The following is a 16120-nucleotide window of genomic DNA, read 5'->3' on the forward strand; positions in this document are numbered from 1 at the left end:
AACGTATATAAACAGAGCAGCCAAAGATAAAAATAAAATTATATCAATATACGGAAATAGAAATCATATCAATACAATAAATTATGTGAATACCAAACTCACAATAGATATGTGTACCCTTCTCACACACATGAGTCCTAAAGAGGGTCAGGTCAGCCGAAATTGCTGAAGAAGAAGGCGACCTCTTAAACAACAACTTGTGTCTTTACCCCCCAGGATTGGTTTAGCCGTTTGTTCGGGTCGGTATGCCACGGGGTGGGGTTTCGTTAGTAAGTGGTTTCGGGACACTTTTTGATCGTCTAATGACTTTCTCTGGTTGTATTGAGCTAACTTGGTAACTATTGTTTCCAATACTCCGATTTTCTAGTAATCCGTGGATAACCAACCTTCCCGTGATTGTCTAGCTATTTAGGAATTTTAGTATTTCCTTGATCAGTCAAAGGTTTTGAATCTTTAGTTTGTTAGACTAAGTTAATATTCAGCTGTACTCGTCTATTTCATGTCCAAGAGACTTATTTTAGGGATAGGCCCTCGGTGTTTATTTCCCGTTATTTAACCCAGCTGCGGTTATCCATTCATTTGAGTGTTGAGTTAATTGACTCAGGGGCTAATTGGTCGCTGCCGACTTAATTGGCTGTCTACGCATCTGGTCAGTATCTTGTCAAAGTGTTGTTTTAGCTACTCTCATTTTATAACTGTAATACAATAATTATTGTTTAACTTAACCGCTTGTGTATTTGCTGTGATGTAAATAATCAGTGATCTTTGTCAGCGCAGATTGGGGTTTTCTGCTCTTTTATTGTCATCTATTGGTACAATTAGCTATTATTAATAAACCTGTGAACCTATAACCACGTTTTCATTATTGCTTTATTCTTGTTTAATGACACCCCTGATCATTGGCGTACAGCTCCGTGACACTATGCCAGCCATCTATTCTTAAAGTAAACCATGATTAAAACAACTCATAGTCCTAGAAATTGTACAAAATTGTACAAAATTGTAACTCGACTCAGTTGGTTAGATGTGTGTGTGGGGTGGGTGGGGTGGGGGGTTGGGGGAGTTCCGTCCCTTAGACGTGACAGAAACCTATTATCGTGTGCCCTGATTGTTTCTGATTGTCCCCACGTCAACCGTCAAGGACTTGAATCCCATCGGGCTTTACTATGACATCAAGCTTACACGCTCTGATATTACCACGGCGCTAAACCAACCACACCCACTGTGTTAGAAACACATACTATCGCCACCCAACTAAGTAATACATCATTTATTGTCATACTTCATCAATATGTTTATTTTCCGGATTACTTCTCAAGACGTCGTATCCGTTGTAGACGGTGGTCTGATTTGACTTCGTTTGCCTGAAACAGAAGAAATATTATCTTTATTCGGTGCTCAAACAAGTAACAAGCGTCTAGCTGATATGCATAAGCCGCTGAACGTTTATTCACGCAACAGCAAGGGATGTCGTTATCAGCCTCTCTAGGTACATATTATCCATTCCTTGACATGAATAGTGCCAGTATTGAGAAGAGGGGGACCCACAATGGATTGACTGGGGCAAAAGACCTGCAGATATATGCTAGGGTAGCATATTCTTAAATCAACTTTGTAGGAAGGGGCAACAGACCTGTAAATGTTGTGGAAGCATATTCTGAAATCAACTTTGTAGGAAGAGGCAACAGACCTGTAAATATTGTAGCATATTCTTAAGTCAACATTGTGGGAAAGGTACTCCAACGTGATCAATGGTGACTCTTGCGAATAATTTATAAGATGGATTAAAATCAGTTCAAATATGTGTACATTCAGTACTTAGCTATCGGAATCGGTTTGTAGGAGGAACTGACCTAGGGCAGAGATAACATTACCAATTACTGAACAAAACTTGGTATTGAAAACATGGTTGACTTTTAATTAAACTGAGTGTAAGATATCACATAGTAAAACCGTATTGTTGATAGTTCTGCTAATAATTGCGAAAGATGGTGGTCAATTCAACTTTGTGCTTTGGAACTCAAAGTAGGGATGTGTGCCAGTCGAAACGGTTCTGTAAATAAGGTCAAAGGAATAAATCATTTAACACACTTCGTGTGGGGATTCTGGTTTAAACCTAATCCTCAGCAAGCTGTACTGGTCGTAAGAGTGAGTGAGTGAATGAGTGAGTATGGTTTTACCCGGCTTTTAGCAATATTCCAGCAATATCACGGCGGGGGACACCAGAAATGGGATTCACACATTGTACCCATGTCAGGAATCGAACCCGGGTCTTCGGCGTGACGAGCGAACGCTTTAACCACTAGGCTACCCGACCACCCCTCGTTAGAGGCGATTAAATAGGTGACCTGGTCGATAGCTTGTCACATACCTGTTGTGGATGATAATATGAAGAACTGGTTTGTCTGATCGGACTTACTCATTTACAGGTCGCCGTCTTATAACTGGACTATTTGAGTGTGGCGTTAAAAAACAAACAAACTCTAATGCCATTTGTAGACATAGTTTCGTAGTTCATAATTCACTGTAGCTTAATCTGCCTGTTTTGTTCCTTTTGAAATCCACATGTCAGTATGTAGGTGTCTGGACTGAAAAAGTCACGAATTGCTCCTTGAATACTTTAAAAGACAATTGTTACTCGTTTGGTTGTTTGCTTTTTGTTTTTCATCTACATTGACAAAGATAAACCATACGCATCAATAAACTTTCCAAATATAACAGTGATACCGTCAATCAGCTTAACTTCGAAAAACATCTTTGCGATCTCACATTAAACTTCATATTATTCGCCCTCTCAGTTTTGCAAGAAATCGACAAATCTTTAGAATGTCAAATATTTGAGTCAAATGCCATCGCAATAGTTATTGATCACGTTACATGATCTGGTAAGGAACGCTGCACACAAACAGTAATTCTTGCTGACGTTGCCATGACTTTTTGTCGTAATATAATTGCAATATATCCCATATCTAAATACCATGATAAAGAGACGCATTAGCTGCCAGCCTTGTTTCATTCAGTTTTGAATTGCACAAAAGAAAGGTGATCTTCACTTTTTAGAAGGGTGTAGTTACACATTTAAAGAATAGCCTATGACCTACGGGGAATTAGGGGTTATCCGAAGCTTGGCCTATTGGTGGAACGACGTTACACAAAATCGTATTCAACTGTTTCGACAATGCCTTCACATGGTTAAGGTCGGTGTCACTAACAGTTAAAACCGTTGAACATCAACTGAAACTAACTATCCAATAGCATGATTAAAGAAACATTATAATGCTCACTGAAAATAATTATTCCCGTATAAGCGTCCAAATGAGTAATATCAGGTGAATGTGAAGGAACATTCTTACAAATCAACAGTCTATTCTTTTTTTTTGACGTGTCTATTCTTCCCGTGTCATGATATAATTATTCATTTCTGAAATCTCTGTTATCTTGGCTCTTGATCAGGGATATTTCCTGATGATGGAAATGCTTTTACCGGGGACGGTATAGGACCTGATGGTATTCTTTTTGAAGTGCAATGACCATCAATATAAAAACATATCTCATGTCATTTTACTATTATCTTGGTTCGTGATACTCGGCGGCATATCCCGTGTTTGTGTCAGTTCGCCTGATGATTTTACATGTATCAGGTGTATGACTTAATATAGAGGTATTGACTTGAACGACAGGTTTGTCAGTTACCGTGACCATCAATGTAAAAATATCTGATGTCATCTCACTGTTATCTTGCCTATTGATGTCCTGTGACATTTACAGAGTTTGTGATGACCGTGTGCTGTTGTATATTACCTGCTAAAGCTTTCTACTGAGGTATTGAACTGCCAGGATTTATCAACTTGAGGATTTATCCCGTTATGTGTTTTCGGACGCTTAAGATACATAGTTTTCTATCTAAACACATGAACAAATGTAAAACATCTCATGCACTTCTTAATGGCAAATTTCTCTTACAATAAGCCATCATCTGAGTATATACAATGTCTGTGTGATGCTACGTATACATCCCCGTTAGAGAGCGAGTAAGCCTATGATCCGACGATATATATTACCATTATACCAGTATTACTTTTATTTGGCAATACCGGTATTAATTACATTAAAAAATGCAAAATGTGTGAAGACAAGTTTTATAAACAAAAATATTAGAGTAAGATTTGGACGTTGTATTTATGCATGTATAGGTTTTTGGCCTGTTCATGTATGTATGTATGTATGTATGTATGTATGTATGTATGTATGTATGTATGTATGTATGTATGTATGTATGTATGTATGTATGTATGTATGTATGTATGTATGTATGTATGTATGTATGTATGTATGCAAGCATGTATAGAATCATACACACACATGCCCATAGCCATACAGACACCTACATACGTGCGTATCTACGTAATACATATATAGACATACACATACACATACACATGCATTACATTATCAAAACTAGCACTTACTTGGTGACATCATTTGGATCGCGAAGCCAAGTTTATATGATCGGTTTATCGCATCTAACTATAACACTATCACTTATATGACAAAATGGTATCGCTATATGTGTAAATATCTGTTATGTAGTCTATATTTAGTCTTCTGTCATGTTAAACAACAAGCGGCGAGATTACGCCATGCACAATGTTTTAACTGTTTGTTGTTTTGCGCTGCACTCCAGTAGATAAGCATACACCTTTCCAGGAGATAGTCGAGTCTGGACCAGACAGTCCAGTGATTGACATAATGAGCATCGATCCACGCAATTGGGATACGATGACATGCCTCAACCAAGTCAGCGAGCCTGACCACCCGATCCCGTTAGTCGCCTCTTACGGCAAGCATGAGTTGCTGAAAATGAGCTTTAAACCAGATCTATGCATGCTTGAAGCGTTCAATAACAGCGGAAGAGTTAATCTTGAATGGCGGTCAGGAACGGGTGAGGGAGATTTCAAGAGTGAAACATTTGGAGAGGGAAAGAGATAGTTACCTATAGTAGATGTTTGATTGTATGCCTTTGTTAATTTCACCACACTAAAATAACTTAGAAAGCGACAGCAGCTAACATATTTCATTATATGATAGATAGCGTTATGGATAGATACAATAAACAAATCTAATAAACTTGGCATCACGATCCCATAACCATACAAGTGGGTCATCAAGGAAGTACCAGTTTTGGTAAACTCCATACATCGAAGAGTTCATTGTATATCAGCCATTCACCCGTTGGTCATCACCACACCGTGGGTGTCACCTAGGGAGAACTAGTTTTGAAAAGCTTCAAACATCGAAGAGTTGTTTGCATGGCATGGTATATGAATTGAGCGATGATCGATGCTGATATGAATCACTGGTTTATCGATTCCCGACGCGAATATTTACAGACTGTCATAATACAGAGTTAAATATAAAACAACCAACAAAAATAGATTAGATGCATTCTTGATCTACAAGCCATTGCCTGGCGTTCCCGAAAAGTTGAGATATAGGTATCCCTTTTTGTTAGTGTAAATTAATATAGTTGCAAATAATTGGGCACCATCACAGCCATACCTTCCCATTTTGAATCCGCCCCGGAAACCTTCCCGAAACTTTGGGGCTGCATTTTGTTCAATAAAGTGTGAAACACCTAAAAACATATTTGAAACTTACCAAGAAATTTGAAGATTGCTGAAGGTTTCCGGGAGGTATCCGGAAGGTTTTCGGATTCAAATGTTCTTTATGTTTTGTTTCTAGTAAATAATGTTAGCCTGGGCAAATCAGATAGCTGTAGTAATATTCCGTGTTATTTTAGTTCTAACCTTCCTCTGAATTTTGAGATCTGTTGACAGTTGGGGTGAGGGGGGTGCAGTGTTGCGTCCCTTGGGCACGCCAGAAACCAATGATTGTGGGTTAGAATACCGGATCGCCCAGAGTATGTTTCTAGGTTTGTCTGCACCATATCCGTGCTCGTGGGTTTCACCGAAGTGGTAAACGTGTGAGATCTGCATCACTTCGGGCTTTCCTCCCACATTAAGCTGACACGCCGTGATATAACTGGAATAATGTTAAAAGCGGCGTTAAACCCAACTCACTCACTCACTCGATAATATTTCAAGAATGCAATTATATGATTACGAAATTTCTACCCTCGTGTTTATATAGATAATCATATATTAGTGATGAAAAATATGTGTACAATGCTAACTAAAGTTTAATATAGCAATCTCTGTAAGTCAGTCTGGTCACAGCGAACACGACTGGATTCAGTTTGAAAGACTGGCCATGAGTGTTTGGACAGGGTATGAAGACAGACTAATAGAGTCACGTCACGGACTCAAACCGCTCGTCCAAGATTGTCTCCAACTGATACTAATAACTATCCTGTCTAGCTGTATCTGGCAACTGATTCCCGTTTTAGACGTATCATACTGTCTGTATGACTTGTTTGGACATAGTTACAACATTCAAGGCCTGGGTGAAGCTTTCACTAGGTTTTCTGGTAGACATGAGGAGGACATTCATGTGGTTTTTTTTCAGGTAGATACGCTCGCCATGTCGCGAACACCTGGTTTCATCTGTTGATTGTCAAACATTATCTTATGATATAGTCGGGACCGTACAGATTTAGCAGAGATTTCCGAGTATTTTGGAAAGGTTTTGTCGCTTTTTTTAGGAGTGAGTGAGTGAGTTGGGTTTAGCGCCGCTTTTAACATTATTCCAGTTATATGACGGCGTGTCAGCGTAATGTGGGAGGAAAGCCCGAAGTAATGCAGGTCGGCATACGCTTTGGTGAAACCCTCGAGCACAGGTATGGTGCCTACAAACCTAGAAACATAATCGGGGCGAACCGGGATTCGAACCCACAATCATAGTTTTCTGGCGTGCCCAAGGGACGCAACTCTGCGCAGCGAATCTCGGCGCCCTAGACGACTGGGCCACCCGTACCCCCCCATCCCCTTTTCAGGAACATACATGGTCAACTTAAGACTTGTGAAAACTTGAATTACATGTGTCACAAGCGGTTGTACGGGGTTTAGGAGCTGAGTGGTCTCTGTCATTACGAGTTCAAAAGTAGAAAGACATATTAGCAGTGCAATATTTGTGTGTGACACCTAATGCTGCCCCGCATATACAAGAGTAAGTGAGTGAGGAATGTTTCACAGCTCAAAGGATCTGAAATTATACGCATTCGAGATTCGAACATGTGTTAGAGTGAATCAACGCTTTAGCTGCTATACTGACCCTTGTGTACGAAGGGAACCGTACGTTTATTGTCGCTGACATCTGTGCCATGACCATTACCACGGCGTTGGTTGTTATCTGGCTTTCAACAACAGATTCTTGATTTAAGGCTGTTTTCATACAAATCACAATCATTTGTGGTTTTATGAATTATCGTAAAGTGGTCAATTTACATTTTTGTGTTAAATAGTTTGAGAAAATCAATATGCACTCAAACCATTTCAATTTTTCCAATTCACAATATTCATCTGTGAAATCGAAATATTTAGATCGACATCACGAAGTATGTTACAGTAGAAACAACAAATCTGATCAAGAATGAATTGAACTTGCTTATAACAGCATGCTCGTAGCTTATTTCAGGGCTGTTTCAGCCGAGTCTTAATTCCAGAAGAAGGAAATCGAGGTCAGTTGTATTCCTTGTCAGATTGGCCCTCGAAGTACGCCCGGCTGCGCTTGGTATCATCCAAGCAACGCCATGGGTCGGTCTGTCGTAGAGTTCTCTCCGGCTCAGGCATCCCTGACAAGTCTCTTCTCGCACTGGGGCATATCTGTTTGGCGAGATGTGAACTTGTCAGATTCTCTTTGTTATTGCTTTCTTGGCCTATGGGCGAGGAACGTCTAATTAAATCATGGCATTTTAGCACAGCGTTCTCAATACAGCTTGATGTGTGCAGTACGGAAGCCCATCGCGACCATCTTATTAATTAATAGCGAAATACGCCTGATTAAATTCTTGTGACTAACGGTGTCGTGGTTGTTTGCCTTTGTCTAAATGTCCAGTGAACGAGGCTATGTGCCTTGTGAATATGTTGATAAGTACTTGTCTTTATGTAATTTTGGCAGGTTTTGTAGCCTATAATTGTGATTGAAAGGATCTATTAATGACACAACGTACATTGAAAAGTTGACAAGTTATAAGTGCTGACCAGTGCATCTGTTAAGGATTCCTATATCGTACGAGTAGCAAAGCTTGCAAGTATCATTATTTGTAACGAATGTCCACGTGCGTTATCTGACTTGAAGTACAGCACCAAAGTACCTAAATATTGTATTATTAGATTTATAATACAGCCTGAAAGTTTATATAAATAAATATATAAACAAAACAAACAAACAATTACAACACAATTAGCTTGCGACAAATGCAGTACATGCAGTACTTTCGTAATACATAAGAATATTTAACTTCGTGTTTCGATACCCGTGCTGCATTTGAGTGAGTGAGTTGGGTTTAACGCCGCTTTTAACACTATTCCAGTTATATCGTGGCGTGTCAGCTTAATGTGGGAGGAAAGCCCGAAGTGATGCAGGTCTCAGACGTTTACCACTTCGGTGAAACCCACGAGCACGGGTATGGTGCTGACAAACCTAGAAACATAATCGGGGCGAACCGGGATTCGAACCCACAATCATAGGTTTCTGGCGTGCCCAAGGGACGCATGCTGCATTTGAACTAGCCCGTGTGTTGATGCTGCACGTGCATTACGTGCGATTTGATCGTTATGGCCAGAACGTTCGTAATGCACGTGCTTAGAATTAATGTGAGTGAGTGAGTGTGGTTTTACGCCGCTTTTAGCAATATTCCAGCAATATCACGGTGGGCGACACCAGAAATGGGCTTCACACATTTTACCCATGTCGGGAATCGAACCCGAGTCTTCGGCGTGACGAGCGAACGCTTTAACCACGAGGCTACCCGACCGCCCCTAGAATTAATGTATGGGCTTAACATTTGTATTGCATAAACTAGGACAGTAAACTGTCAATTCTTTATCGATCATCTACAGTTGAAACAATAGAGTTACAATCATAGTTGTATTTGAGAGTAGTGAGTGAGTGAGTGAGTTGGGTTTAACGCCGCTTTTAAGAGCATAACATATCACGGCGTGTCAGCTTAATGCGGGAGGAAAGTTATACAGGTCTCAGACGTTTACCATTTCCGTGAAACCCGCAAGCACGGGTATAGTGCTGACAAACCTAGATACATAATCGGGGCGAACCGGGATTCGAACCCACAATCATAGTTTTCTGGCGTGACCAAGGGACGCAACTCTGCACAGCGAATCGCGGCACCAGTGGACGACTGGGCCACCCGTGCCCCCCCTTTTTTAGGTAATGACAAGCCGGGAAACCCAGGTCCTGACAACCGGGAAACCCAGGTCCTGACAAACCGGGAAACCCAGGTAATGACAAACCGGGAAACCCAGGTAATGACAAGCCGGGAAACCCAGGTCCTGACAACCGGGAAACCTAGGTCCTGACAAACCAGGAAACCCAGGTCCTGACAAACCGGGAAACCCAGGTAATGCGAGATGGGAAACCCAGGTCCTGACAACCGGGAAACCCAGGTCCTGACAAACCGGGAAACCCAGGTCCTGACAAACCGGGAAATCCAGGTAATGACAAGCCGGGAAACCCAGGTCCTGACAACCGGGAAACCCAGGTCCTGACAAACCGGGAAACCCAGGTCCTGACAAACCGGGAAACCCAGGTAAAGACAAGCCGGGGAACCCAGGTCCTGACAACCGTGAAACCCAGGTAATGACAAGAGGAGAAACCCGGGTAATGACAAGAGGGGAAACCTCGGTAATGACAAACCCGGAAATATAACCAGGGCGAACCGTGATGCGGACCGATGATCAAAGGATTCTGGCACGCCTCAGGGACACCAATCTGTACAGCGAATTGCTGCGCCTTAGACGACTATATGTCCCCCGAGATTGTAGGATTACATTATTGTAGACTTGAAACGTGTAGTTACGACGTTAAGTATGACGTTGAGTGATGGAGCGTGGTAGTGAGACTGTCGAGTTGAAAACAGATAGAGTGCCATGAAGTGACTGCCAATGACGAATTCTAACAAAGTGAATCATTTGTACAAAAATCCGCTGCGGGCATGCACTGCGACTTGAGATCTACGCATGAATATTAAAATGTCAGAGAACCGATTCAATTGGGCGTAACAGGTAAAATAACGGTGAAAAGTATGTGAATTGATCACTAAAAATCAGTGATGATACCAGGTCTTCGCGAAAATGGTAAGCAGTAAAGCATCTGCAGTGGCATCATTTTGGGTAATTTCGTGCATGATCGACCTCTGGGGTGCCTTTGAATTCCTGGGTTCAATACTTTCACCGTATACATTGATGGCCGTTAGAGTCTTCTTGGATTGTGCTAATGTGGAATATGTGAATGTGGTTGGTTGTCTGTCCCCGTACCCGATGAATATTGCTTGTGATTCCTTCGTTGTTCACTACAACATGGCCTATCGGCAATCGTTACGTAACTGCTATAGAGAAAGTGTCAGCACATCTCACTAACCCAACCTCACTGCACCCGTGATGATCCGTTTAGAACAGGTCTTCAGCAACCCATGCACGTACATGTAGTTGAACGAACCGCCCGTGAAGATCCGGTTTGGAACAGGTTTTCGGCAACCTATGCTTGTCGTTAGAGGAGTGAGTGAGTGAGTGAGTATGGTTTTACGCCGCTTTTAGCAATATTCCAGCAACATCACGGCAGGGGACACCAGAAAAGGGCTTCACACATTGTACCCATGTCGGGAATCGAACCAGGGTCTTCAGCGTGACGAGCGAACGCTTTAACCACCAGGCTACCCGACCGCCCCTGTCGTTAGAGGAGACTAACGGCATCGGGTGGTCAGACAGCTAACTTGGTTGATGCACATCATTGCATCCCAATTGCGTGGGTCGATGCTCATGATGTCAATCACTGGATTGTCTGGTCCAGACTCGATTATTTACAGACCGCCGTCATGTAGATGGAATATTGCTGAGTGTGGCGTTAAACAACAAACAAACAAAACAAACACCCTCACTCACTCACTCATTTAAACAACCTACCACCCACCCACTCGTTCATTCACTAAAACCATCCAGTGGACATTATTCATATATCAGTCACTGATTGTCTTTACGAAACAGATAGACAGATAAATTACGAGATATTTGATCTTCGTGCACCGGAATCAAGGTCTGAGGCCACATTAAAAGTCACCCAGGTCATCAAAATACTTTAATGGATAAAATGGTTCAAGGCAGCTATGATTCCAAATATTTCGTTGTTGTTGTGCGATTGTTTCCATGGCAATGAATAATTATTCTTCTCTATAATGTAAACCTCGTGGTCTGTACATGTATAAAGAACAATCCTTTTTTCGTCGTTATTTAATTATCACGCGCAATCACGTGCTTCTGTTGAATATAAAGCTGTCACTTTAAACACAAGGGGATTAAAAGGGAATCAGAGTTCATGATTCACTGTAATAAGAGCAATATTGTATTGCAATAAATTTGTAAATTTTCAGCTGTTACCGATTTACGACAATCGTAAACCAGACTGCCAGACAAGCATTGTGCAAGGTACAAGGTTTACGACATTCATAAGTGTGTGGGTTTTTAATAACTGCTTTAAAAATTAAGAGTTCAAATGATTATGAAAACAGTTGACTAGAAAGCTAAATTGGCACATTTCGAAGGATTTATTACAATCAGTTGCCATTAGCGATCTATGGTGGCATGTAGTAGAGTAATTACATAGATTTAGTAGACGCGATAGCTTTGATCGGGTCCACAGTAGGTGGTTTGTTTTGGAAATCCATATCAATGAGGTACCAGATCACCTCCCGGCGCATTCAAGCGGGTTTGTACTTTGATATGCAATTTAGAACGTAATTACTTCATAACTGTTTGTAATTACCACATATGCACGACTGGTTTTAACAAGTTGTACTTTTACAGATAAATGGAAATTAATTCTGTAGTTTACAATTGAAGTTCAAATTTTCCGCTCGAAAAAACGCACCAGCCAGATTACCAGTAGATATTCAGAGTGCTGATCGTCTGGCTGAATTTACTGCTATATCAATCAGCATCTTCGCGGGTGTTATGAATTTCCTTATAGTTCATAATAGACATAATACTGTATGTTAAATTCTAGACCGGACAACGCCATAATCTACTCACACTCACAAATAGACATGTCTCAATCTATATATAGTTTCGATTGCCAGTATTCATTCCAGACAACAGCGATTTGGCTCATTGGGAGACTAAAGAGTTGATAGGAATAATCTTTAACTACTCCAGAAGGCATGGAGCTTTACTTGTCTGATAACAGTTTCAAGACAAACATTTACGCTAAAAACGAGAACCATCATCCTCATCTGCTTCTCCAGACGACATCTACTCAAGTCAATTCAAGTCAAGTTTATTCTCATAAATCACAACATGTGATACAAAGAAAGTGTCCGACGCTCCATTGTTCTCGGTGCCTAAGGTTTGGTAGCTCCCAATCTGTTGACTGACGAAAGGAGAGTACCTGGGTTTGCTTCCGGGAACACAGCTCTTCTGTCTGGATATTGCAGAAGGCTGCAGTTTTGGGGAGTCTTCATATTCTCCGGAAAGTTCTGGGTGGGTTTGACCAGGCAGCGCTTCCTGGGAGAAGTCCCATTCGCTGACTGGGCTGCGTGTAGAGGGGGCAAGGGCCCTGAGCTGATGATGAGCCTAACCAGCCAGGATCACCCAAACCCTCTTTGCTGCATTTATTTATTTTAATCTGTATCGTAATAACATATATAAGATGTATACATAGTATGTGTGAGCACATACAGATATACAAATACATACCAGTAACATAATGTAGACAATTTCATTGATGCATTGGAGTTTATAAGGACAGGCCTGTTTTGTATAGACATAAGCGGGTAGGTTAGCGCCGATCGGATTAACAAGCTTGACACACATTAAGAAGTCCACATTGATTGTCCGAGCATGGTTTCAACTTGCTTAGTACACACGTATTCACACAACGACTATCAATGATCATTGTCAAATCACAGCCCGTATTTCCGTCTGAAGACATTTCGGATTGTGTTGGCTTCGTTTACGATTGTTGAATGTTGCTACTTGTTGTTTTTTACAAATCGTTTGACATTATTTATTGCTTCTTACTTCCCATCACAATCTATACATAGATTACTACCAATTGTATAAAGGATACTTGTATTGAGTGGGGGATTGAATGAGTGTGGCTTTATGCCTCTTTCAACAACATTCCAGCATTTTCACAGGAACACCATGAATGGGCTTCACGCATTGTGACCATGCGTGGAATCGAACCCGGGCTTTCGGCATGACGAGCGAACGCTTTGACCACAAGGCTACCCCACCGGCCCGGATAATTGTTATAAGAGTTATATTAGTCGCTCCCCGTTACAAGGACCGAGTTTTCATTAATCAACTGTGTGCTAATAATTCATCATGATACAATAAGGACTTGTCTTTCCAAACTGCGGTTTACACTGAACAGTATATTTGTATAGGGTAAATATGATGTAGTAAAGGTTCCCTAACACACTGTATTCTTAATTTTCATTAAAATGCAAATGGTACTAACAGTTTGAAAATACTAGCGACATTACAAGACAAGCAGAACTCAAAAATATCAGCAAGAGCCCGCAAACGTATCGTTTCTGCTGATGCATGCATTTGATATTCTTAGGGAGTCCTGGGTCTCTTGTTGTTGTGTTTTACATCGTCTCAGAAATATTGTAAAATGTTTTGTCTCAGGCTTTCAAAAGGAAAAATCTTACTTACAGTTGCAACAGACTGTATTACCATAAGCTCCTGTCAACAACGCCTGTCCTTACCCACAGTTGCACCAAACTGTATTAAAGTTAGCCCTTGTAAACAGCGCCCGTCCTGACCTACAGTTGCAACAGACTGTATCTAAATTACATACTTTTGCAAACAACGTCTTCCTTTGTTGCAACAGTTTGTATCTAGACAAGCTCTTGAAACTGCACCATGCATTACCCACCGTTGCAACAGACATTATCCAGATTAGCTCTCCTAAACTGCGCCTGCCCAAGCGTACAGTTGCACCAAACTGTATTACAATTAGCTCGTGTAAACAACGCCTGTCCTTACCTGCAGCTGTAACAGACTGTATCTAAATTACATACTCTTGTAAACAACGTCTTCCTTTGTTGCAACAGTTTGTATCTAGACTAGCTCTTGAAACTGCACCATTCATTACCCACCGTTGCAACAGTCATTATCCAGATTAGCTCTCCTAAACTGCGCCTGCCCAAGCGTACAGTTGCACCAAACTGTATTAAATTTACAATTAGCTCGTGTAAACAGCGCCTGTCCTTAGTCCTTAACTACATTTGCAACAGACTGTATCTACATTAGTACCTAGATTAGCTGCTGTAAACAGCGCCTATACTTACCTACAGCTGCAACAGACTGTATCCAGATCAGTACCTAGATTAGCTGCTGAAACAACGCCCGTCCTTACCTACAGTTGCAACAGACTGTATCCAGATAAGTACCTAGATTAGCTGCTGTAAACAGCGACTGGCTTTACCTACAGTTGGAACAGACTGTAGCCAGATTAGTACATAGATTAGCTGCTGTAAACAGCGACTGGTTTTACCTGCAGTTGCAACAGACTGTATCCAGATTAGTACCTAGATTAGCTGCTGAAACAACGCCCGTCCTTACCTACAGTTGCAACAGACTGTTTCCAGATTAGTACCTAGATTAGCTGCTGTAAACAGCGCATGTCCTTACCTACAGTTGCAACAGACTGTATCCAGATTAGTACCTAGATTAGCTGCTGTAAACAGCGCCTATTCTAACCTAAAATTGCAACAGACTGTATCCAGATTAGTACCTAGATTAGCTGCTGTAAACAGCGCCCGTCCTTTCCTACAGTTGCAACAGATTGTATCCAGATTAGTACCTAGATTTACTGCTGTAAACAGCGACTGGCTTTACCTACAGCTGCAACAGACTGTTTCCAGATTAGTACCTAGATTAGCTGCTGTAAACAGCGCATGTCCTTACCTACAGTTGCAACAGACTGTATCAAGATTAGTACCTAGATTAGCTGCTGTAAACAGCGCATGTCCTTACCTACAGTTGCAACAGACTGTATCAAGATTAGTACCTAGATTAGCTGCTGTAAACATCGCCTATTCTAACCTAAAGTTGCAACAGACTGTATGCCAGATATATCATGGATGATATGTAGAGTTTGTGTGTTGGATGAACGTATGCTATTTTCCACAAATGATGCATACGCACTGTCGTGTGAATTTCATAAAAGGTTTGTAGCCCTGGTTTGTTGTGAGGCACGCTGGAGTTTAATGACTGTTCATATTGATTAAGAACCTTCTTGACCACAGAGCACCATCTCTGTTTGTCCATAAAAGTGCCATGTATAAGATAAGCAAGCAATATTTCTTTTATATTATATTTTCTAAACAGTAAAACTGTCTCTTGTATAAAACTGCTGTTGATGTTGAAACCTGCTATACAGTTGCCTAATAGCCATAAGAAAAGTTTCTTCGATATAAAGAAATTATTTTGTCTGCATAGGCGACCAAAGAATAACAGTTTACATTTGTCTATATATGTGTGCATTGACCATTGACCAATTGCAGTTATGGTGGGCTCGCATGCTGATCTACAAGGGAATCCTTGTGCAGGTTGGGCAAACGTTCTCTGGGTGGTTTCCAGTTTTGTGTATGAAGCATGAGATATGTTGGTGAACAACTCACAGCAACTGTTAACAGCAACTGTCCTTACCTACAGTTGCAACAGACTGTATCCAGATTAGTACCTAGATTAGCTGCTGTAAACAGCGCCTGTCCTTACCTGCAGCTGTAACAGACTGTATCCAGATTAGTACCTAGATTAGCTGCTGTAAACAGTGCCTATCCTTACCTACAGTTGCAACAGACTGTATCCAGATTAGTACCTAGATTGACTGCTGTAAACAGCGCCTGTCCTTACCTGCAGCTGTAACAGACTGTATCCAGATTAGTACCTATATTAACTGCTGTAAACAGCGCCTG

Source organism: Haliotis rufescens, unplaced genomic scaffold, assembly GCF_023055435.1.
Source record: "Haliotis rufescens isolate VD_foot unplaced genomic scaffold, xgHalRufe1.0.p SCAF_17, whole genome shotgun sequence".
NCBI lineage: Eukaryota > Metazoa > Mollusca > Gastropoda > Lepetellida > Haliotidae > Haliotis > Haliotis rufescens.